This window comes from Phyllobates terribilis, unplaced genomic scaffold (assembly GCF_046119375.1).
Source record: "Phyllobates terribilis strain yellow unplaced genomic scaffold, ASM4611937v1 Scaffold_2__4_contigs__length_985480577, whole genome shotgun sequence".
NCBI classification, from domain to species: domain Eukaryota; kingdom Metazoa; phylum Chordata; class Amphibia; order Anura; family Dendrobatidae; genus Phyllobates; species Phyllobates terribilis.
Window position 1 is genome coordinate 414,359,816 of NW_027362762.1, and position 23,434 is coordinate 414,383,249.

Below are 23,434 nucleotides of genomic sequence, written 5' to 3' on the forward strand. Positions count from 1 at the left end.
GCAGCCGGGAATCTTATTTCACAGTCCCTGGTAGAGAAATACCGCATCCCCACCAAACCTCTGGCTGTACCCTTGTCTGTTGCTGCCGTGGATGGGGGTCTCTTACCACGTCCCATCCAACTCATCACCGAATCCATTACTCTGCAGGTGGGAATGCTGCATTCTGAGAGTATCTCCTTTCATGTTCTGCCTGGACTCTCTCACGCCCTCTTGTTAGGTCTACCTTGGCTCCAGAGACATGCACCCGTGCTTGACTGGCAGACCGGAGAAGTCCTTCGCTGGGGACAGGCCTGCCATAAGACCTGTCTGGTTCCCGTCCATCCCGTCCGTCCTTCTCCTACCCCAGCTAATCTACCTGGACTTCCGATTCCTTATTGGTCTTATGCTGATGTCTTTAATAAAAAGGAAGCAGAGACACTACCCCCTCATAGACCATACGACTGCCCTATCGACTTGTTACCCGGTACTACTCCTCCCCGTGGGCGTATTTATCCATTATCCACTGCTGAGACCCGGTCGATGTCCGAATATATTGAGGAGAATCTGGCCAGGGGATTCATCCGGAAATCTACCTCCCCGGCGGGAGCAGGCTTCTTCTTCGTAAAAAAGAAGGACGGCTCTCTCCGTCCCTGTATAGACTATAGAGGCCTTAACCAGATCACGGTGAAGAATAAGTACCCCCTTCTGCTCATTCCGGAGTTATTTGATCGTCTGAGAGGGGCTAGAATCTTCACCAAACTGGACCTCCGTGGGGCGTACAACCTGGTTCGTATCCGTCAGGGGGATGAATGGAAGACGGCATTCAACACCCGGGACGGCCACTATGAATATCTGGTAATGCCCTTTGGTCTCTGTAACGCTCCTGCCGTCTTTCAAGAGTTGGTCAATGACATCTTCTGGGACCTTCTCTACTCCTGCGTAGTGGTGTACCTGGACGACATCTTGGTCTTCTCTCCAGATCTCCAGACTCACCGGAGGGACGTTCGTCAGGTCCTGCTCAGGCTCAGGCAGAATCACCTCTTCGCTAAATACGAGAAGTGCCTCTTTGAGCAGACCTCGCTTCCGTTTTTGGGCTACATTATTTCTCAGACCGGCCTACGAATGGATCCAGAGAAACTGTCTGCCATCGAGAAATGGCCTCGACCGGAGGGGTTGAAGGCCATTCAGCGGTTCCTGGGCTTCGCCAACTACTACCGCCTCTTCATACCACACTTCTCTTCCCGGACTGCCCCAATTTCCGCGCTCACCCGTAAGGGTACTAATCCCAAAGAGTGGCCGCCCGAAGCTGAGGAGGCCTTTCTTTCCTTAAAACAGGCCTTCTCTTCCGCCCCGGTGCTGCATCGCCCGGACGGCAACAAGCAGTTCTTTCTGGAAGTTGACGCCTCCTCCTCTGGAGCCGGAGCGGTACTTACTTAAAAATCATCTTCCGGGAGGATGGTAACTTGCGGCTTCTTCTCTAAACTCTTCTCCTCCTCAGAGCGCAATTATTCCATAGGAGACCGAGAGTTATTGGCCATCAAACTGGCATTGGAGGAGTGGCGTTACCTGCTCGAGGGGGCTCTTCACCCGGTAATAATTTACACTGACCACAAGAACTTGGCTTACCTCCAGCATGCCCAGAGACTTAACCCGCGCCAAGCCCGGTGGTCCTTGTTTTTTGCTCGCTTTGATTTTGTTCTTCATTTTCGCCCGGCTGACAAAAACGTCAAGGCGGACGCCTTGTCTCGATCCTTTCTGGTGTCTGATCTCGAGGAAGATCCGAAACACATCATCGATCCCGCCAGAGTAATGCAGGTGGCTCCCGTGAGTCTAAATCGTCTCCCTCCCGGAAAGATGTTCGTATCAGTACCTGATCGGGAGAAGATCCTTCACTGGGGTCACTCGTCTAAACTGGCTGGCCATGCCGGTCAGAAAAAGACCCTCCAGCTTATTACCCGTCACTACTGGTGGCCTACCCTGCACAAGGACGTAATAGACTTTGTTTCTGCCTGTGTGTCCTGCGCCCGCAACAAGGTTCCGAGACATCTGCCAGCCGGTCGCCTCCTTCCGCTCCCAGTACCTGCTGCCCCCTGGCAGCATATAGCAATGGACTTTATAACAGACCTCCCAGTCTCTGCCGGTTGTACGGTCATTTGGGTGGTCGCTGACCGCTTCTCCAAGATGGCTCATTTCGTTCCCCTGCCAGGCCTCCCGTCTGCACCCGAGCTAGCTAAAGACTTTATTCGTCACATCTTCCGTCTTCATGGCCTGCCCCTCCACATCGTGTCGGATCGTGGGGTACAGTTCACCTCACGCTTCTGGAGAGCCACTTGTAAACTGCTAGACGTCACCCTGGACTTCTCTTCCGCTTACCACCCACAGTCCAATGGTCAAGTAGAGCGGATCAATCAGAACCTGACCAATTACCTCCGGCACTTCGTTAATGCCCATCATTCAGACTGGGTGGATCTCCTACCATGGGCCGAGTTCTCTTATAACAATCACGAGAGCGAATCCTCCTCCAAATCCCCGTTTTTTGTAGTCTTCGGTCAACATCCTCGGATTCCTTTTCCTGTCTCCACCTCTGTGGACAACCCGGTTGCGGAATCTCTCGTTAGTAAATTTTCCTCCATTTGGGAGAGTACCCGATCCGCACTCCTTCAGTCGTCCGAACGGATGAAAAGACACGCTGACAAAAAACGCCTGGATCCTCCACAATTTCGTCCCGGAGATAAAGTCTGGCTCTCATCTAAATATGTCCGACTCAAGATACCTTCTTACAAGTTAGGGCCTCGGTTCATCGGCCCCCTGGAGGTCATCAGTCAGATCAACCCGGTGGCCTATAAATTGAAACTCCCGGCCAACTTACGGATCCCTAACTCCTTCCATGTATCTCTCCTCAAACCTGTGGTACTTAACTCTTTTTCCAAGTCTACAGGTACGCCTCCTGCTCCGGTTTCTGCTGAGGACGAGTTTGAGGTAGAGAACATTCTTGCCACCAAAAGGGTAAGAGGAAAGACCTTTTTTCTAGTAGATTGGAAGGGGTTTGGTCCTGAGGAGAGAACGTGGGAGCCCCGGGAGAACATCCATGCCCCTCTTATCCTTGCTAAATTTCTGTCTGGCCTAAAAAAGGGGGGGCCTAAAGGGGGGGGTACTGTAGCGCCGGCGTCCCTGCCCTCTGCTAGGCAGGGACGCTGTTCCCCTCACCTCCCTGCTCCGTGCCCGGCGTCCTCCTCCCGCTCTGCTGGCAGCGCGCGCTCCTTCCCGGCCACTGAGCTTAGGGCGCGCGCGCGCGCTCTCCCTCCCTCTTAAAGGGGCCGCGCGCGCCGTCCTAAGGAGTCCCCGGCCAATGGCCGGAGGACTTCAGCATATATAAGGCACCTCCTCCAAAATGGAGGTGCCCGAGCAATGTTGTTGCACTGTTCACTACTCTGCTTCAGCCCTCAGGTCCCGTTGCCAGTTACCTGCCAGATACCTGCCAGATTCCTGCCAGCTTGCTGTCTTATTCCTGCCTGATATTCCGCTACCTGCCTGCTAGCCTGAGGTCCGACGGTCTGCCTTACAACTCCTGTCAGTCTGTCTGAGGACCAGCTTGCCCGCTCACCTGGGAGCGCACTTCAGCTACCTGCCTGCTTGCCTGAGGTCCGACGGTCTGCCTTCCAACTCCTGTCAGTCTGTCTATGGACCAGCTTGCCCGCTCACCTGGGAGTGCACATCTGCTACCTGTCTGCTAGCCTACCTGGAGGCTCCGCCGTCACGTGCTGTGACCACCTGCCTGTCCAGTGACTCCTGTTCGCTCACCTAGGAGCGCTCATCTGCTGCCTGTCCGCTAGCCTACCTGGAGGCTCTGCCGTCACGTGCTGTGACCACCCGCTTATCCAGAGACTCTCGCCCGCTCACCTGGGAGCGCTCATCTGCCGCCTGTCTGTTGGTCTTCCTGGAGGCTCCACCGTCACATGCTGTGACCACCCGTTTATCCAGAGACTCTCGCCTGCTCACCTGGGAGCTCAAGTCTACCATCAGCCGCCACGGGTCGTACCAACACTTTACCCAGAGACTGCCCCGGTCACTTGCCGTGACCATCTGCCCGTTCTTCCAGAGACTGTCCCGGTCACTTGCCGTGACCATCTGCCCGTTCACCCAGAGACTGCCCCAGTCACTTGCCGTGATCTCCTGCCCGTTCTTCCAGAGACTGTCCCGGTCACTTGCCGTGACCATCTGCCCGTTCACCCAGAGACTGCCCCAGTCACTTGCCGTGATCTCCTGCCCGTTCTTCCAGAGACTGTCCCGGTCACTTGCCGTGACCATCTGCCCGTTCACCCAGAGACTGCCCCAGTCACTTGCCGTGATCTCCTGCCCGTTCTTCCAGAGACTGTCCCGGTCACCTGCTGTGACTGCCTGCCTGGTCGCCACCCGCTCCCTTACAAGGACCGCCCCCTTGTATAGTAGCTCAGAGGTTCCGCCTCCCAGACCCGTTACAATATCTAACCATCAGATCACAAAGTAATTTGTTCCTATCACACATTGATGGGACGCCATTATCAAGATACCAGTTCCAAGCTATATTTAATAAATGCATAACATCGGCAGGGAACCACCCCAAAGATTACGGGACACACTCATTCCGCATAGGCGCGGCCACAGAAGCAGCAAGAGCAGGACTGTCAGAAACGGAAGTTCAGAGGATAGAGAGATGGTGATCCACGTGTTTGGCAAGATACATAAGACCGGACTTGTTATCCTAACGTGGTTTGTTTCTTTTACAGGTGACGCTAAGCCAACAGTGTGGGTGATAGGCCACTCGTGTATATATTGGGCAGATTAAAGGGCGAAAGTCCGCCCAGGTGGGAGGAAATTAGAGTTTCATAACACATATTTCAACTGGAGAGGTATTAGAGGCCTGCTATGGCCACAGGTACTAATGGAGGTAATCAAGGTAGGGAGAGAGGCAAGATGTCTGGTCATCTTAGTTATACAGGCCGGGGGAAACAACCTAGGTCATCACAAGAGCGCATAACTAATGGCAATAATGAAACTAGACACTGAGCGCTTCAGAGAATTTTTCACAAAACTAGCTATAGTATGGTCAGAGATTGTGCCGATAGCGGTATGGCAAGGTGCGCGAGACATCACGGCCATCGAACGGACAAGGCGGGTAATAAATATTCGGATGGCAAAATTTAGAAGAGACAGAGGCAGTGTAGTGGTACGACACCGACAACTGGAAGGAGATAAAGCAGGCCTCATACGGCCCGACGGTGTTCACTTAATGGATATTGGACTGGACATATTCCTGTCAGGACTCCAGGACGGAGTGGAACAAGCGTTAAGAGTGATGGGTGGGGGTCAGAGTCCTGCATACGAGTACGCAGGATCCTCCGTGGCCTGGAAATAGAAAGGACATGTTGGAGAGTTACACTTGTTGGCCAAGTTGCCGGAGTGGAGACCCAGGGCATGCTGCAACAAGCTGAATTATTTTAGAAATAAAATGTCTTTCTAATGGAATGAGTATAAAGAGTTAATAAAGCTGTGACCGATCCTCACCCATCCAGTTGTAAGAGTTACATTATTGTATTGTCAAGGAAAGGGGGGCGGTAGGGGGGCTGAGCGTCTGGGTTTGGTTGGGGGTCCACACAGTCTGCCTAGGCTAGATGCATTTAAAAATTCTTATTAGATACACAGGCGGTGCAGCTTGCTTCGCAGCTGGGCTACTACGCCCAAAGTATTGCCTAGGCTAGATGCAGTTAAAAATTCTACGCTGACTAGCAGACACTGAAGATTTGGAGCAGACCTCTGAGTAAACAGCTCTTCAGACTCAATCATCTGTGTTACCCCAAGCCATAGTGTATGTAGTTTCTTACAGTTAAAAGGGGGGGGGGAGCGACCCAACCCACCTGGAATTGACGATGCCAACGTCACGTAAGACACAGCAAGGGGACTCCAAAAAGAGTTTCCATTTTTTCCCAAAATTGTGGCACAGACACCACTTAACCCTAGAACGCATACCTGGGACCTCGCAGTCCCGCCCTGTTAATTGTTTTCTATTTTCTGCAAGATTACTTTAGTTAGAATTTTGAAACTCTAGGTATTCTTCATGTATATAGTTGTTTGTCATTTGAGTTTGAGTTATTCAATGTTATTTGCACACGGGCCTAAAAGGCCCCAGGTATATGAAAGTGTAGATTTTTATGGTCATGCGTTCTAGGGTTAAGTGGCATCAATTGCCCCACAGTTGCTTAAAACGGTTGGTGAGGTGATATTACCAAATCCTCAAGCTTTTAGCCTCCCAAGGATAACACAGGATTAGAAAAGTCCTTGCGAATCCATGATTTGTTCATCTTTATGAACGTGAATCTGTCTACATTCTCAGTGGACAGCCGCGTGCGCTTATCTGTCAGCACACCATCAGCAGCGCTGAACACACGTTCAGAGAGAACACTGGCTGCAGGGCATGACAAGATCTCCAAGGCGTGAGTGGCGAGCTCCGGCCATTTTTCCAGATTGGAATACCAAAATGAGCAAGGGTTCAGTGATACAGTCATGGCTTCGATGTTCACTTAGAGATACTCCTGCACCATCCTCTCTAGGCATTGACTATGTGTCAGACTTCTTGTCTCCTGTGGCCTTGCAAAGGATGGTCTAAAAAAGTGGTGAAACGATTTCACAAAATTGCTGTTACCAGCAGATACTGTGTTACTGTTACGGTTTGAGTGATGAAGACTCGACAGTCCCGCGGTTGGCAAGTTAGAACTGTGAGATTCACTTCGTGCACCACTGGTGTTTTGTGGAAAAGCACATGTAAGATTCTGCAAAAGCGTCTGCAGATACTCCTGCATGCGTCAATCCCTTTTTATGGCAGGAATTATTTAGGCAAATTTACTTTTGTACCGGGGATCTAAGAGTGTGGCAACCCAGTAGTCGAGATTACTTCGAATTCTGCAATCTGAGGGTCATGTTGCAGGTAGTGCAGCAAGAAGGCACTCATGTGTCTTGCGCATCCAGGAGGACCAAGTCCTTGTTGTGTTGGTAGCGAGGTAAGAATCATGCTTCTTTCCTCTGCCCTCTCCCCCCAACCTCGCACAACAGAAATGTGATCAAGGTCTCCCTCATCTGATGAGTCTTCCATGCCCATCGCCAGTTCATCCTCCACTTCTTCCTCAGCTCCTGCACCTTCCTCAACAGTTTGGCTGCTACCATGCGCCCTGTTTAATCCCTCTCCCCCACCCTCCCATGCCTGCCTCCTTGGTGCTGCCAACCGTCTAGACCTTGGAGATGTTATCCCTTCCGCATACGACTCCTCCTCTACTTCCTCCACCTCCTCTTGTCCGACCACCTGACTCTGAATTCTGTTTAATGTGTGCTCCAGCATGTAAATCACCGGAATAGATATGCTGATAATGGCATCGTCGTCAGCACTAAACATCTTCGTCGCCATTTCAAAACTGTGCAGAAAGGTGTGTGGCACCCCTGAGGGTGCAGTCACCTCACAGTTACTGCATCTCACCCAGAGGTGTGGTATCTCACCCTCAGGTAAGGAAGGCGTATGGCTCGGAACCCTAACACCTGCATCCAACACATACCCGCAGTGGGGTTAGGGCGAGATTGCTCCTAAGGGAGAGCACAGTCCCAGGTCCCTAGCTGGTGGGAGGATCCTATGTAGTGGGTGCTTAGGGGAGCAGCTTAGGGGAGCACATGACAGGGAGAGTATAAATAGGAAGCCATCTTAGAAAGAGCAAGCCAGTCAGAGGAGGAAAAGTGACAGGAGCAGAGGCTCGGCATGAGCTCTGCTCCGGAGGCGGGCCTAGCCTGGGAGGCCCAGGACTGAAGGAGAGAAGAGAGGAGTGGGAGCAGGAAGGCTCCAGGAACCGAAGGGACCCTAGGGCTACGGGCCGTGCAGAAGGCCACCTGTACTCCCGCTGCTACCAGGAGGTAGAGGGGTCAGGCCAGATAAGGGGAACCGGTCCCTCAACTAGAGGAGAAACAGCAAGGCTCAACTAGAAACCGGAGGCTGCAGCATTTCATGTACTGCAGGCAAAAGTCCACACCAGTCTCACTAAGAAGGTAGCCACATAGGACCCAGGGGACGGAACACAAGTCGCCCGCCAAGGCCCGAGGATACCGGATAGAAGTGTCACTGGGTGTGAGGTGCAGGATAAAGGCCAGAGAAAGGACACACAGAAGGGGGTCCTGCTAAGTACTCCGGAGCTATCTGGGGGTGGACTGAGCCCCTCACTGAGTACGCACAGCACGACGGGTGAGATAGCTCTGGTACCTGTAATCTGGACTGCAACAACTGTGAGTAAAGATCTTGGGACTGCATCACACGGACTCTGTGTTCATTACTGACTCCCTGCACTACAACCACCATCATCCACCCACACTGCCCTGAAGCTACACTCTTCCTGTGGTGAGTAATAATACCATTGCAGCAAAACCACCAGCTTCAGAGGACTGTTCCGCAGCGGCGGCCCCTTTGGCCGCACTCCACAGGTGGCGTAGTCGGACATTATAAAATCCATATATACAAATTACCATTGGATTGACCGCCCTGGGTCACGGACCGGGTCACCGCCACAGTGACTACAACCCCCAGCGTCTACCGGCCCGGCTCCGGGTACCCCACGGCCCAGGGGGCGCTTCAACTTCATAGGTCCCTGATCTGAGACCACTCCTGCTGTGTGATTTGCCCCACCTCTGGATCTCGTTGGCCCAGGCTATACGTCAGAAACTATTGCACCAGGGCTTGTCGGTGCTGCCACAGTCGCTGCAACATGTGCAGAGTTGAATTCCACCGTGTCGGCACATCGCATTTCAGCTGGTGAACTGGCAGGCCCAACGACTTCTGTAGAGATGTAAGTCGTAAGACGTGTGTAACATTGCCCCGGCGAAGGGCCGCACCCAGGTTTGCAGCATTGTCGCACACGGCCTTCCCTGGTTGCAGGTCCAGTGGAGACAACCATTCATGAAACTGGGTCTCCAGAGCTGAGCACAAGTCCTCAGCTGTGTGACTGACATTTCCCAGACATTTCAAAGTAAACACTGATGCCGTTGAGCCCTGCTGCCAGCATAGTAAGGAGGTGCGCAGTTAGAAAGCAGGTGGCATTACCAGACAGGCTTTGGGTGCAGGTGGAGGACCGAGAGGAGGTTGAGGAGGCAGAAGCAGTGGAGGAACTTCTAGATAAAGAGGATTGACGTACAACTCGCGGGGACGGCAAGACTTGGACAGCAGCCCCTTGTCCTGCTGTCACCATAGTTACCCAGTGCCCTGTCAGCGACATGTAACGCCCCTGTCCATGCCTACTCGTCCAAGTGTCTGTGGTGAAATGCACCCTGTCACACACAGAGTTTCTCAAAGAAGCGGTGATGTTGTGTGCGACATGCTGGTGGAGCGCAGGCACACCTTTCTTTGAGAAGTAGTGCCGACTGGGCATCTGGTACTGGGGCACTGCGACGGACATAAGGTCTCAAAAATCCACTGTGTCCTCCAGGCGGAAAGGCAGCATTTCTGTAGCCAACAGCTTGCAGATGGTGAAATTCAACCTCTTAGCTTTCTCATGGCTAGGAGGAAATGATCTTTTACTTGTCCACATCTGAGGGACCGAGGGCTGGCTGTTGTGCTTTGACGGGGTTGAGTAGGGTGTCCCTGGCAAACTGCCGGTCTGTGAGGAAGATGCAGGCGGACATGTTAGGTTGCCTTGATCCAAAGGTGGTGCTCTCGATGTCAGAGAGCTCTCAACACCAGCAGGTGTTTCCACTTCCCAATGAACTGACGACCTGCCAATCACACTGGCTGTTGCAGGTAAAGAGGTGGCAGGTCTGCGTCCAAAAACATGTGTGACTGCTGTCCCCCCAGTCACAGAGGATGAAGAGGCCGCGGATGCACAAGATGGGGCAGACGGTGGTTGGCCCAGCCTGCTAGGCCGCATTGTAGCACAGTGAGCTTCCCACTGCAACTTATGCTTCATATCCATGTGACGGTACATGCATGAAGTACTCAAACTATGGATTTTTTGGCCTCTACTTAGCTTTTGGTGACAAATATTACAGATAACACGAGTTGGGTCATCCTTATCGATCTGAATAAATGCCCAGGCTATGCAAGGCTTAGAGCCCATGCGACCTGAAGAGCCACTACGACTTGTGGTCAGAGGCGGAGTTGTGGTTGAGGATGCAGTTGTTGACGTGCTTCCAGTACTCCGTCTCTGTCCAGGAAGGCGCAACCTAACCTCGTCGTCAATAGCATCTGTGACGCCCCGCTGCGCTTGGTATCACAGATCCTAGAAGAGTGTATTGATGGAATCCTCCACAAGAGGCCCCCATAAACATTCACACATCTCCACCTTCCACCTCAGACCAGCAGAGGGAGCCCGTTAGGGATATAAATAGGGAAGGTGGAGCTAGGCAGTTCAGTTCCTCTGAAGAGTTCCTGCAGTAGAGAAGCCTAAGAGAGGTCAGTCTGCAGTGGAGCTCAGTCTAGTCTAGAGAACTCAGTTAATAGTTCAGCAGTGGAGCACGAGGCTCCTGCTAGCTAGATTCAGGGAGCCCAGATAGAGCTTAAGGTGTGCCGGCGTCATAAGATCGGTGAAGCGCGGCAAGCTGCCGTTAGTGTGTATAGCCTATTGAGGGCCCGAGTAGGCCGAAGGTGAGTGGCGAGTTAGTACATAAGGGGCAGAGGAGCTTAACCAGCTCACCCGGAAGCATTTACCGGACACCGGATCTGAGCTTACCGGGATCTCTATGACCCAGTAAGGCATAACCGGAATCACTGGAGAACTACAAGTCCCAGGATCGCTAAGGTGCTGATACGTAACAGAGCCAGGAGACGCTTAGGCCCCGCATACTGGGAGCGTGAGCTTCAAGAGAAGGCCCTACCACAAGGTCAGCCAGCGCAGGACAGAGACAAAGTTAGGCCTAGCTCCAGGCAGGTCAGAAACTTACTGCGCAGAGGCAAGAAACAGGAGGCCCTACACCCGCTCATTGGGGAGGATCCTGATATGCACCCTTCACCCTACAGTGCTCCAGGATGTGCCTGAATTTCCTCCAGTAAAAGGTACTGAAGTGACTACCGTGTCCGTTTCCGTTCTTGCTCTGACCCAGCTGGGTCTCGCCTGTCCTGCATTCCCCCTGCATACGCTGCCCTGAGACCTAGCTCCACCTGTGGGGAGCTATACCATCGAGCTGCCTTATCACGGGCCTCAGTGGACTGCTGCAGCGCTGGTGCTTCTCACCAGATACAACAGGTGGTGTCACAAACTCTTATAAAATTAACAATTATCCACCCTTTTAAAGAGTGACCCCAGGGTACGGGCCAGGGAGCCGACCACCGCGACATCCCAAAGGCCAGGCAAAGGCCCGGGTGACCTCATCGACTGGCTGACTGTGGGTTGACAGTAAGTGGGATCTCCAACCTTGTCATCATCACCCTGTGTGTTATCACACCCGTCGTCCTCAAAGCCAACCTCTTCCTGCCCTGACCGAAAAGTCAAGTTGTCGCTCCAATCAGGTATTTGAGTCTCATCATCGTCTTTATCATTGTCTCCACCAACAGGAGTTACAGTTTGGGAACGAGGGTCTACATTATGCTCAGAACCTTCTTCATCTGGTCCTGGATCCGACTTATAAAGATTCTGGGCATCAGTGCAGATCATTTCCTCGTCTGGATTAACAGAAGCTCTGGAGCAGACCTCCATTTCCCAGGCTATAGTATGAGTAAACAGCTGTGCAGACTCAACCATCTGTGTTACCCCATACTCAGACGGGCAGCTGGAGACTTGGGAGCTGTGAGGAAGCAAGTGCGATTGGGGTGACACCTCTGAGGACTGGAGTATTTGTGATGTTGAAGTTGAGGTGGAGGAGAGCCCACTTGAAGGAGCACTTGATATCCGCTGAAGCACCTGCTGTTTTTGTCCCTCATCTGGAATTTGTAGCGATGGGCGTGTCCGTAACAAAGGGATCGTATCACATTGTCCACGAAAAGAAGTCGACATGTTAGTTTGGCTGGAAGATGGTCTTTCTTCTGCAGATGTTACTCCCCCCCCACCGCGGGGGGCTCGACCCACCAGCGGACAGGCACCGGTATTAGGAGAGGGGGGCTGGCCGTCAGGGTTCACCGCGGATCTGGCACAAACCCGGCGACACGGAGGTGGCACGGGCAGGAACGGACTGGCCGTGTCGGCTTCTCACTTTTTGGATTTTAGAAGGGCATGACATGCCTATATCTGTGTCTCCCCCTCCTTTTACTCCTCCACCTCTTTTATTTTCGCATGACTATATGTACTTGTCACTTTTCCATGTGTTAGTTATGTCTTCTGAGCAGTTTGTCAGCTTTTGGACACCTTTGAAGGTGTTTTCTATGTGTTTCTATGTGTTTTTGTTTGCCTGCCATTGGTTTTAACGGTGTTCGAAGGTGTTCGACGAACAGTTCGACGAACAGTTCGGCGAACACACGGGTGTTCGACGAACCGAACCGAACTCGAACACTACGGGGGTGGCTCAACACTATAAGTGACCCCATTTTACAAACTACACCTCTCAATGAATTCATCTAAGGGTGCAGTGATCATATTGACACCACAGGTGTGTCACAGAATTTTATAGCATTGGGCAGTCAAGAAAAAAATAATTACATTTTTACCACAAAAATTTTGCTTCAGCCCCAGATTTTACATTTTCACACAGGGAAAATGGTAAAAAATGGCACCAAAATGTGTCACACAATTTCTGATGAATGTGGCAACACCCCACATGTGGCTGTACAGTACTGCTTTGCCACACGGTGAGACTCGGGAGGGACTGAGCGCTATTTGCCTCCTGGAGCGCAGATGTTCCTAGAATAGTTAGCGGACTCCATATACAGAGCCCCTAAATATCAGAAGAGCAGAATCCCCTTCAACATGTGGATGCTAAATGTGGTTTAGGCACACTGGGCCTCAGAAAGGAGGGGGCATTTGGATGTTTGAGTGCAGAATTTGCTGAATTTCTTTTGGGGGATGAAGACCAATCTTGCTTTTCCAGAGCCTTAGTACTAACAGTAACATGGAAGCTCCCATATTTCCGTTAACAAATTATGGACCTGACTGGGGACTTGCTTTTTTTGTGGACTGAGTTGAAGCTTTTATTGGGAACATTTTTCCGTAACATTTGGGATCACATTTATCTGGAGCACTTACTTTGAGGATTCCATCTAAATCTCTGTGTCACATGATTCGGATGAAACCCTCGAGGTATCTATTCAGTATAATGAAGCAGTAGAGTTACTATGGACTTCATCTAGCCTCTGTTCAGTGGTGTCCTTTTCTGAGGTGCACAAAACTGTGGTCAACTGCACTCCCCCGCCAAAAAAAACAAAAGAACACAGCAGGATCATAGGCCAGACAGCGTCCACAGTGCGTCTATCTGCCTCAGTATAGGTAATTGTCCACCGTGGGTTGCGCCTGAATCACGTATTTCAGAGATTTACATGGAAACCCCGGTGTAAGCGCTCAGCATAGAGCGCAGGATAAATGTGCGCCAAGCCTTACTGTGATCTTTGGGAAGCAGAATGAACAAATCAACAGCAGGTGAAGAATTGGTTTTATTTATTTTTTACAACGATCCTCATGCAGTATAAGTGATTAGAAGACTTTATTCTTTGGGTCGGTGCGATTACAGCAATGCCAGATTTATATTGGCTTTTTATGCTTGACTGTTGTTGTGACACACTAAAAGAAACTTTTTTTTGCAAAAACTAGTTTTTGCATCACCATATTTTGAGAGCTATAATTTTTCCATATGTCGGCCGACAAAGTCATGTGAGGGCTTGTTTTTTTATGGGACAAGTTGATGTTTTTATTGTTATAATTTTTGGGCACATGACATTTTTTTGATTGCTTTCTATTCTGGTTTTTGGAGATGCAGAATGAACAAAAACCAGCAGTTCAGGACTTGTTTTTTTGTTTTTTTTAATGCTGTTTACACGCAGTGACAGTTCAAACTCATGACAGGCATAGCACGTTATGGTGCAGGAACTGACACCCACTCATGATGTGCTATGTCCGTCATTGGTCGTAAAGGGGTGAAGACACTAAATCTAAAAAGGTAGCAACTGTTTTAAAAAAAACGCATAGTATACTATAAGAACATTGTGTTATAGGAGCTGATTGAAAAAACTATTAGATTTTATTATTGATTCAGCTGAATTTTCAACCAATTTCTAAACATGTATTGGGACGTAGTAAAAGTAACTTATGGACTATTTAAAATTAAAGAAATTTATGCGATGTCACATATTTATATATTATTTAAAATAAACTACTATACTCAGATTGGTAATTCAAATAGTAACCATTTAGCAGAAGCCCATTTTAAAACTGTTGAAAGGATGGTAAAATAGTACACCAATAAATAACACCATGTGCTCAGAGTACTAAAATGTACTTTTTGACATTTTTACTCAATTTTAAGATATTATGAAAGTTGCTTCCTGAGCCTTTATATGTTAGCTAAATTTATTAGAATTGTTTCATTTCAATCTTATAAAAATGAATAATGATCCAAAAATGTCTTCCACAAAAAAAAAGGCAAATGCTACAATTCATATTCAAATGACCTAGAAATTATGCCTAAGAGTAGTCTGTATATAAAAGGGATAATATATTGCTGGCACAGAAAAAATGAAAGGTCTGCTGTTCTCTGGCAGTATCTAATAAAATCCATGATCATAGACAGTAAGATAAATAACGTGACATTTTCAGGTGCTCTTCAACTTCTTTTACCATTCAAATATTTCACAATCCACCTATTATATACTTTATTATGATGACTTTATAGAATAATGTGCAGTCATGAAGATTTTTTACAGCACACATGAATGCACTGAAGTATAAAATCTTACTGTATATGCAAAATGCATGGTTTGGAAAATACCAACAAACCTGCAAATAAAACTTAAAATATAACTTATTATAAATTATTTTCAAATCACAAACACAAATATGAAAGTCAGTAGCACTCAGCAAAGAAGCAAAATTTACACCCTCGCCCTGGTGCTTGAAAAGGCTCAAAGGACCCATGCCATTTAAGAAGACACCAGAATTATGAATGGCATATAATAGTATTTTGTACTGGGTCCAAATAACACTGAGAACACTGCAAAATGGGTATATGTGTACCATGAAGTATACCATATATTATTTATGCTTAGTTCTTAAAAATCATTTACATTTAACAATTTTCATTAACTAAAGCTTCCTTTGAGGACTTAATGATGGGCTTACATATCATTAAAGGGATTCTCCAAGAATTTAATAAAATGGCCTGTGTCATGTAATTCAAATGGCAGCCCAGAATAGTCACATGTTAGGAGACCTGTGTCTCTACTGCCGTAGAAGTTATATCGTAAGCACACAGAATGCTGATGCACCAGAGAAGTGCTGCAACAGAGGAAGAAATAAAACTCCCTCCTGGCTATGAATAAAGACTGTGTGCTTTCAATATATAGCTCCTATGTTAGCTGAGATACAGGTTTCAGAAGCTGTGCTTCCTCACACTACAGCCCATTCTCACAAGGGAATAGGATGGACTTTCTTTTGAGGGATATAATTTAGTGACAAAGAATATATAACTGGTGGAGAAAGGTTGAAATTGATGAACCAGAGTCTTTTTTCAGCTAATGTAATTATGTAACTATGCATTAAGTGAAGGGGGTCATTAAATTGCATTCTTGGAGAACCCCTATAAAGGGGTTGTCCACCTTTGTTGACATTTTTTTTTCTTAAATACATTAAATTGGGGCTAAAAATCATCTTTGCATTTGGGTTTCATTATGAATTTGATATTGTTTGCCTCCTATAGCTGATGTATTACACTATCTATTGCTGGCTGCAGAATGAGATAGCGAGGTTAACCACATTATCTTTATTTCTACAGATATGTTGGGGACATGCTTTTGTGGCACTTACTATTCTATAAGTATGACAAGTTATCCTTCTGCTCTTGCTAGTGTACCATTCCTCACAGACTGCACAGATCTCCAGCCCATAAAATAGAGGAACATGTAACCAGACCTGTCTATCAGTCTTGCCAATGGAAAACCGCACGAGAAAACTGCTTTTCAGTTGGCAAGGCAGATTGACGGGTCTGGTCACATGTTCCTCCACCAGCAGCCATTGTATGGACTGAATAGCTATGGAGTCTGTGCAATAGAAGAACCTGTCATTCCTATTTAATAGTAAATGCCACAAAATCATGCACCCAACACATCTGTTAAAATAAAGATAATGTGGCCAAGCTCGTTAACTCCTTCTGCAGCCAGCAATAGGCAGTGTAATACAGCAGCTATAGTAGGCAAATGGTGCAACATTTTTAATGAAACCAAATTACAAAAAATATTTTAGCCCCAATTACATGCATTTAAGTAGGAAAAAAAAGTCAACAAAGGACAACATCCCCTTTAAGGAATAGTGGTACAGCATTAATCCACACCACTACAGCATCAAAATAAAAATAAATTCATAGTTATACAGTATGTTTTCTGGCAAAGTATGATATCTATTCAGAGAAGCACTGTCATCTCTACTGACATGTCTGTTTTAGTAAATTGTTGTATTCTCTATACTATAACAATTCTGGAGCATCTTTTCTTAAAACTCTAGGTTGTGCCATTATTTTGTTATTCATCCTGCAAATATATAAATAAACTGGCACCAGAGTACTAATATACTATAGTATGTCCTGACATAGTCTGGTACTTTCCAGTGATCATGTGCTAAGAGATTGTACAGGGACACACTTCTTCAAATAGTGGAATATTGACATGCAGTTCTCATTTTAGATATACATTTCAAAGAGAAGTAACTAAGGAACAGCACAATGCAGAGCTATAAATGGAGAAACTCTTTTTTTTATTTTGCAATTAGTACAAGTTCTTACTAATTGCATCAGAAAAATTGATAAGTCTTATGTAAAGTTGTCCTTATGCTTATTAGATTGCCAATGTAGCCACTATCAAAAGTGAAAAATACTGTCATTACCAAAAAAATGTCAAGATTGAAAATATGTTTTAAAGTTATGGCCACTTCCTGGCTTGTATTCGTTTATTTTTTGTTTGTTTTTTCATTATTCATATGTGTATTATACCCTTTTTGTTTTCATTCCCCATTATGTAAAATTTCCCTTAATAAAAACTATTTAAACATAAAGTTATGGCCCTAGCTGTTTCCCTTCTTGCAACTCCATGCAAGTTCCATGCATTTCACTGACTGTTGTCAAGACTGATTTATAGTTACAGACAAGCAGAACATCTGATAGGAAGTGGGGGTGTCCTTAAATGCCTTTTTCTGCTCCCTGCTCCTGCTCTGACAGAATGTTACAGGACCTCCTTCCTCACAGAGCAGGGGTCCTCAAACTTTTTAAACAGGGGGCCAGTTCACGGTCCCTCAGACCATTGGAGGGCCGGAATATAGTTTTTAAAAAAAACTATGAACAAATTCCTATGCACACTGCACGTATCTTATTTTGTAGTCAAAAAAACAATACAGGAACAAATACAATATTTAAAATGAAGAACAAGTAAAGTTAAATCAACCGGTATTTCAATAGGTAGGTAACTGTACCCAATAGGCAGCATAGGTCCTCAATAGGCAGGTAAATGTCCCCAATAGGCAGCATAGGTCCCCAATAGGCAGGTAAATATCCCCAATAGGCAGGTAAATGTCCCCAATAGGCAGGTAAATATCCCCAATAGGCAGCATAGGTCCCCAATAGGCAGGTAAATGTACCCAAAAGGTAGCATAGGTCCCCAATAGGCAGGTAAATGTCCCCAATAGGCAGGTAAATGTCCCCAATAGGCAGGTAAATATCCCCAATAGGCAGGTAAATATCCCCAATAGGCAGCATAGGTCCTCAATGGGCAGGTAAATGTTCCCAATAGGCAGGCTGTTTCCCCCTTATAATGCCATATGCAGGCTGTCCCCCCCCCTTATAATGCCCCATGCAGGCTGTTCCCCCCTTATAATGCCCCATGCTGGATGCCACCCTTCATATAATGCCCCATGCAGCATGTCACCCCCCACATAATTTCCCATGCAGGATGTCACCACCCATATAATGCCCCATGCAGGATGTCACCCCCCATATAATGCCCCATGCAGGATGTCACCCCCCATATAATGCCCCATGCAGGATGTCACCCCCCTATAACTCCCCATGCAGGATGTCACCCCCCATATAATGCCCCATGCAGGATGTCACCCCCCCATATAATGCCCCATGCAGCATGTCACCCCCCCATATAATGCCCCATGCAGCATGCCACCCCCCCATATAATGCCCCATGCAGCATGTCACCCCCCCATATAATGCCCCATGCGGCATGTCACCCCCCATATAATGCCACATGCAGCATGTCACCCCCCATATAATGCCCCATGCAGGATGTCACCCCCCATATCATGCCCCATGCAGGATGTCACCCCCCCATATTATACCCCTTGCAGGATGTCACCCCCCCATATAATGACCTATGCCTCCATACATTAAAAAAAAAAATCCAATACTCACCTCACTTCTCACTTGCTGCCGCTGCTCTACTCTGGTCTGGACTCCAGCGTCACGGCAGCGTTGTCCCGCTCTGCGCTGCCTGTGACGCCACTCGGCGTCATAAACACATCAGAAGTTGTGATCCCTGGTGGTCTGTACACTGTTGCTCCACTGATTGCTACAATACAGTTGTGCTCAAAAGTTTACATACCCTGGCAGAATTTTTCCTTTCTTGGCCTTGTTTCAGAGAATATGAATGATAACAAAAAAACTCCTTCTCCACTCATGGTTATTGGTTGGGTGAAGCCATTTATTGTTAAACTACTGTGTTTTCTCTTTTTAAATCTTAATGACAACCAAAAACATCCACATGACCCTGATCAAAAGTTCACATACCCTGGTGATTTTGGCCTGATAACATGCACAGATCAGGGTCATTTGAATGTTTTTGGTTGTCATTAAGATTTAAAAAGAGAAAACACAGTAGATTGACAATAAATGGCTTCACCCAACTAATAACCATGAGTGGAGAAAAGGTTTTTTTGTTATCATTTATATTCTCTGAAACAAGGCCAAGAAAGGAAAAATTCTGCCGAGGTATGTAAACTTTTGAGCACAACTGTATTGTAGCAATCAGTGGAGCAACAGTGTACAGACCACCAGGGATCACAACTTCTGATGTGTTTATGATATACAGTATAATAAATTTTCTTTGGGGGGTTGGTGGATCAAAATATTGAAGTAAAACCAGCGCAACATTGGAAGTACATGCAGGCTGCATGTACATATTGCATATTTCAAGTCTTGACAAAAAGATTCTGACTGAACAGAATGTAAACTTGAAATTCAAAAGAAATTAATGGAATAATTGAAAGAAATATCTGCTGAAAATCGAGAATGATAAAAAGAGCACAAATAAAATGTAAACACATTTGACGGGTATATTATTAATACCAAGCCTTAATTATCTCATAGATAACACAAATTTAAAAGGGCAATATCAATACAAGATGTACTCTGAAACAGTATAGTACAGAAAAAAATACAAATTAACAAAATATGGACAAACCAAAGTTATTCTCCTAATTAAACTGCACAGGTTGTAATTAAGGCTTGTGAAACAAATAGCTGAGATTAGATTAGCTAATAAACATTCCTCTCCTTGAATTTGACAATCAAGAAGGATTTAGTTGAAATAATACAATCAAAGGCGTAATGATGTCTTCATTGATTACACAAATCACTAAGAAGTAGATCAAACACAGGTAATTAACTATGCGCAACACTAGTAGAGAGTAATCGGTATATGCGCTCCCTAGGCAGCTCATGTGTGTAACAAATAATAACTTGCGAATTCTGTTTCATCACGAAGGTCATACAATTCGTATTAGTGGTTAGTTATAATTATAGCTAGTACCACATTATCACAATGAGGTATTTGTAATGTTTAAGAACTTACATACTTTATAAAATATAATTACAATATATTTTCAAAAGGTATAAATTACACTCTTCAACACTGAAATTGCATCGCAAATGCAAAAGGTAAAGTCGTAGAATTATGAAAATCACAAGATCGATAAACATGTTAATGATATGAAAATTATGAAAAAATAGAAAGAATATTTTCAAAACATCTCGATTCATTCAGTATCACGTATGAGCGCCACATAGAGAAATCCCTGCACTTACACCCATAGGTAGTGAGGTTATTAATGGTTGTCTGAGAAATGTTCTGCTATACTCAATGCACTTAGACCAGCAAATTATCAAAAGCCACTGCTTGCATCTTACTTTGCAATAAGTGACCAATGACATTCCAGATGTGCTCAATGGCAGACAGGTCCGGAGATGCTGCAGGCCATGGTAACATGTTTCAGTCATGCAGGCTCCAATTACCCTTAAAAGACATGTGTAACACTCTGACATCTCCTAGGTCTGTATCCAATTCTTTTCAACCTCCTTAACATAAACACAAACTTAGCAACCATAGAAACAGATGGTAGCCAGATAGTAATCAGTAGCCAATTTAATAACATGACGTACTAACTGACTTTTCATGTTTTTAAAATAAAAAAAAATCCAAAAATAAACCCTCTTAGTAATTTTTGATCACATCCGGAGATGCTGCTGGCCATGGTAACATGTTTCAGTCATGCAGGCATGACATGTGGCCTATCGTCATGTTTAAATATGAAACCAGGAAAAATGTAATGTTCCCTCATGATGTCCTTTTTATTGCTTGTCAAAGTGGTTTCAAGAGCAATCTCTGGCTATCATTGAGTCCAAGACAAAGCATATTTCATTACTGAAAATAATAGACCTTTATTCCAGCCTCCATTGCCACCTTGCTCTCCACCATGATAGCCTTTGAGATCAGTGATGTAAAGTTAATGGAACACCTACAGCTGTACATCTAACTTGTAGCCCAATATTGAAAAATGCCTTCTGATGGTTTGTGTAGACAATGCTTTACACTACAGGGTTGTTATATAATGTCTAATTTCACTTGCAGCACAGAATAGATCACTACTGATGAGACCAAGTGAACAATGCCATCTAGAAGCCCTTATGAGGAAACATCACATCAGTCCTGCTCCCGAGAATATGATATGGGGTGGCATAATATATGGTAGCTGAACTTCTCTAATCTTCATTCCAGGTAGACTAACAGCTTATCCTTACATTATTTGATCATGGAACCATTGGTACAGACATTTCTCCAAAGTGTCCCAAGAGCTGTTTTTCACAATGACACCAGGTCCATTGTTTCTGGAACTACTGTGAGCAGATTGCAAGGTTTAAACATACTACCATGGCCTTCAGCATCTCCAGACTTGCCTCCCATCGAGTATATTTGAATAGAACAGATCAGCAATTGCAAAAAGAGCTGCTAGAAGTGGATCTTGATGATTTGCATGCCCAAATACATTTAACATGAATCAATGTTTTTGAAAATGTTGTTTCTATTGTTGCATATCATGAACATGTGTATATGTCCTGTGATTTTTATCAATCCACGTCTTTTCCTTCTTGGTGTTGCAATTTCAATGTTAGGAGTATATAAATATTGTAACATACTGTATACCACTTAGAGATGATTCAGTTTTTTTACATTTAAATTTGCCAGGTTCAACAAACTTAAAAAAATTCAATTTGCATTGACTTGTCGCATATTACAATACTCCCCTGAAAGACATGTGTAACACTCTGACATCACCTAGGACTGTATCCAATTCTTTTCAACCTCTTTAACACAAACACAAACTTAGTAATATCAAAATGACGCAACCATAGAAACAAATGGTAACCAGATAGTAATCAGTAGCCAATTTAATAACACAACATACTAATTGACTTTTCATGTTTTTAAAATAAAAAAAACATTCCAAAAATTAACCCTCTTTGTAATTTGTGATCAGATAGACTATTGTGTGCGCAGCACTGATTGAAACAGACAATGTCACTGTCAGAAGTAACATCATACTGCTGTGAGTTGTTATGCATGTACCACACTCACACATGGGTAAAGGAAGTAAGGAAGACTTATTATAGAGAGAAGCCACACCTATACCCAACTGGTCTCCATACAGACAAGTCAATCCCTAGCCACACAACTAAAAACACCACCTCGGACTTTGCTCCCTATAAGGCAGTTAAGGGGTTTCTCGTGCCTCCTGCGGAACCAGAGAGGAGGCTGCAACACACTGCCAACAAGGGGAGAGGAAAGTGTGCAGGTGGACATGAAGACTCAGGGTGAGAAACTTAAAGCAGATTCATAAAAGGGGAGAGAGGGAATAGTAAAGAGAGACAAAAAATAAGTTAAATTGAAATAACCTCACAGGAACCTAAAAGTGGTAAAAGGAAAAGGTGATGGGAAGGTAGACAAATAGACACACAGCAAGAATATAAGCGGTATAAGTCTAGCAGGGTAAATTCTTTTGCTTAAGGGCTTGAACTCCTTAGCACAAATTCGCCTTAAAGTATAGCCAGCAAGGAAGTGTCGTGAAGGAATCATATATAAAGCCCCACCCAGAACGTGATAGGGAAAACCAAAATTGGAAAATAGAAAACACCCGGAAAAGAACAAACCAATAAGGGAGAATAAAGACAATAGGAACAATCCGAATTTGGACAGAGAAGGAAAAGAGCAATAGCTCAACAAATAAAAGAATTAACCACGAAGCAACAGGTCACCGGATTAAATTCCCAAACCGAGCCATGACTTGAGTGGGATGATTAATGTGTCATATATTCCATAATACCTTTCACTTCCTTCATACTAATAATACTTGCTAGAGGCAAATGAAGACAATTTTAACCTGCATTTGGTAATACAACTGCCTGGATGACTGGTGCCAGGGTTGGCAGTGGTGCTTCTGCTGCTGCCAGCTTCTTCCACTTTCTCAGCGTATTTTTTTTTTTTTTACACTACCCAGTCCATTGCCACTTTTTCTTTTAGCATATATTTTATACAACACCATAATAAACATTCAACAATTGTTTCAACCACAATTATTTAACTCCTGCCAAAAAGGACATAACAAGATGTTGGGTACAGTTGTCAAATTGGACTAATAAAACAGGTATGCAAAAAAGACAAGCAAAGTAAAATGTCTACATTTCTTTATTATTTGTTTTCTATATTTTTTTTATTCAATTGCCTTCCCAAAAATAATATTAAAAGTGATAGGAAATGATAGGTGGGTACCGATCCATAAAAACCAGCATCTTCAACATGCATATACAGATGTAAAATCTGACTAGAGATGGGCAAACTTGAACAGTAAAGTTCAAGTCCGTACTGGACACCTACTGTTTAGGCACGGACCCTGAACACGGACTTCCTCAGGGAGTCTGTGTAACTGTTGGAGTTTGGGTGTTTCCCGCGCTGTCATCTGCGTTACATTACTGCCGGTTAAAGATCTGCGGGATCATG

At 45.7% G+C, this 23,434-nt stretch overlaps 1 protein-coding gene across 1 annotated transcript in view; it reads right to left on the minus strand.

Moving 5' to 3' along the window:
* Positions 1 to 23,434, minus strand: part of GALNT17 (polypeptide N-acetylgalactosaminyltransferase 17) — a 938,842-nt gene that overhangs the window by 220,928 nt on the left and 694,480 nt on the right. The gene's annotated exons all lie outside the window — the stretch shown is intronic.